The sequence below is a fragment of the Dipodomys ordii genome, unplaced genomic scaffold (assembly GCF_000151885.1).
Source record: "Dipodomys ordii isolate 6190 unplaced genomic scaffold, Dord_2.0 Scaffold80, whole genome shotgun sequence".
Taxonomy (NCBI): Eukaryota; Metazoa; Chordata; class Mammalia; order Rodentia; family Heteromyidae; genus Dipodomys; species Dipodomys ordii.
Window position 1 is genome coordinate 6,155,903 of NW_012267296.1, and position 3,062 is coordinate 6,158,964.

Below are 3,062 nucleotides of genomic sequence, written 5' to 3' on the forward strand. Positions count from 1 at the left end.
TTTGTTGTTGGGGGATTTAATTTTTTGAGTTCCAAGTGTATTTTAGATATGAGACCCTTGTCCATTGTATGGCTAGTGAAGATCTTCTCCCAATCTGTGGGCTTTCTATTGATCTTGCTAGTTATGTCCTTTGCCATGCAGAAGCTCTGCAACTTCATGCAATCCCATTTGTCCAACCTTTCTTTGATTTGTTGGGAAACACACATTTATTTGTCAACTCAGTTATGCAGGAAGTCTGTGCTTATAGGCAACCCTGGCAGAAAGTTCTCAAAACTCCATCTCAGCAGAAGTTGGATGTGGTGTGGACACCTACCATCCCAGCTACAGCAGGACATATAAAATTAGAAGGTCATAGTCCAGGCATGGGACTAGGCAAAAATCAATACCCTATCTCAAAAGTAACCAATGTAAAAAAGGGATGTATTGATAACTCAGCAACTGAGCATCTGCCAAGCAAGAACAAGGCCTTGAGTTCAAAGCCCAGTATTACCCATAGTATCTATATGGTATACCTTGAATATATAATCTTTATTGTCCATCTAATGCTTTAAAATCAAAATGATGATAACAAATTATCATTATTACTGTGGAATATAGTTAGATACGGGGTTTATGGATGTGTAAAAAGGAGCCATCTAAATAGAATGGGGGATCAGTATAAAACTTTCCAAAGAAAGTATCAACTGAAGCAGGTACTAGTATAGTAATAGAAGTTCACTAGAACAAAACAGAGAGGAAGATATCTATATCTATCTATCTATCTATCTATCTATCTATCTATCTATCTTTCTATCTATCTACATATATGTACAGGTATTACTTAACTAAATGGAGAGGTCAGCAACAGCAATCGAAGAAGTGTCAGAAAAATTGAAATCTGTGACAATTCTATTTATATGACAATTTTTTTCATATTTGGTATGGTCTTGATTATTTAGGATTTTTATGCACACAGGTAAGGTAAGATTGTATCTAAAGTACAAATTACAAGCTACACATATACATACAATTTGTTAACACCAAGAAGCCTTAGTTCAAAGAGTTTCATCCTTATTTTATAATTAATATATTAAGCCTTGGGAGAAATCAAGATGAGGAAGTAGTGACAGAGATTAATCCAAGCTCCGTCTCATTAAATAGAGGACGAGGTCCTGTAATACTGAACTCCACTTCAAAAGACCACAGCAAACAAACTAGAAATAATCAAATAAATAAATAAACAAACTAAAAAAGAATGAAATGTATTGCAGGACAAAATAGCTGTCGATTTCTGGCTTCTTGGTGCTTAATTGGAGATAAGAATGTCCTGCACCTGGATCCTCAGATCTCAGCCTCGTAAGAAGCTGGGATTACAGGCATGAGTCACTGGCACCCAGAGCTGGTTTCTATTATTTTCAAACACTAAAAAAAATTAGGTTTATTAAGCAAGAAGAATTATAATAGTCTATGTGATTAGTTCAGAGTTGAAAGAAAGCAAATTTTAAAAAGGAAAGCATGAGCAAAAAAAATTAATGTAAAATGTGGAACATACACTCTATTGCAAACCAGTCATTTAAACTCTCAAAGATAATGATAATGATTATGACAATAATTATATTTACATAAAATAGCAACTTTTTATTAATCTATTTAGTCAGTCATTGAGTTTGAACTCAGAGTCTGGGCACTGTCCCTGAGCTCTTTTGCTCAAGGCTAGAACTCTATCACTTTTGATCCACGGCTCCACTTCTGATTCGCTCAAGGTTAATTGGAGATAAGAGTCTCAGAGACTTTCCTACCTAGGCTAGGTCCTCAGATCTCCACCTCCTAAATAGCTAGGATTATAGGCATGAACCACTGGTACCCTGCTAAAATATCAATTTTAATTTTTTACCTTACAAGTAAAATGTCGTATTTCTTTCTCTTCCTAATATGAATGTCATGATTTCATTTGTCAGTGTCTTCCTAATTACCTGCTTCAGAATGAAGAAGTGAACCACTTGAGCCACAGCACAACTTCAGGCTTTTTTCTGTTTATGTGGTACTGAGGAATCAAACCAGGAGCTTCATGCATTCTAGGCAAGCACTTTACCACTGAGCCACATTCCCAGCTCCTGAACTCTTTTTTTATGGTCCAACAAATGCAGAGGTTTAATATACAAAAATTAAGAGAGACAAAAGAAAATAAAGAAGAAAAATATCTGATTTTTTTAATGCTAGTCCTGGGGCTGGAATTCAGGGCCTAGGCACTAACCTTGGGTTTTTGTTTTGTTTTGTTTTTTGTTTTCCTAAAGGCTAGCATTTTACTACTTGAACCACAGCTTTTTTTTTTTTTTTTTGCCGGTCATGGGGCCTGAACTTGGCCTGGGTGCTATCCCTCAGCTCTTCAGCTCAAGGCTAGCACTCTACAACTTGAGCCACAGCGCCACTTCAGCTTTTCTCTTCTTATGTGGTGCTGAGAAATTGAACCCAGGGCCTCATGCATGCAAGGCAAGCACTCTATCACTGAGCTACCTTCCCAGCCCCAACGTTCAGCTTTTTGATGATTAATTGAAGATAGGAATGTCATGGACTTTCTAGCCCAGCCTGGGCTTTGGACCATGATCCTCACATTTCAGCCACCTCAATAGCTAGGATTTCTGGCACAAGTCTTCAGCATCTAGCAACAACTGAACTCTTTTTTTTTTGTCAGTTATGCGGCTTGAACTCAGAGCCTGGGTGCTATCCCTAAGCCTCTCTGAGTTCAAGGATAGCGATCTACTACTGGAGCTGCAGCACTACTTCCTGTTTTTGAGTGGTTAATTGGCAATAAGAGTCTCATAGGTACTTTTCAGCTCAGGCCTGGTATTAGAATTGTTATCCAAAGATCTCAGCCTCCTGAGTGGCTAGAATTACACGAGTGAGTCACCAGTACCTGGTTTACAGCTGAACCCTTGAAAGACACTAGCAGACAAAACTTTGGCAAAATCTTCTACTGTCATAAACAGAATGACACATCTAAGGCTGATTCTAACCTGATTACAGTGACTAGACTTAATGCACAAAACATAAAATAGTGCAAGTAAGAACTACAATAAAATGAA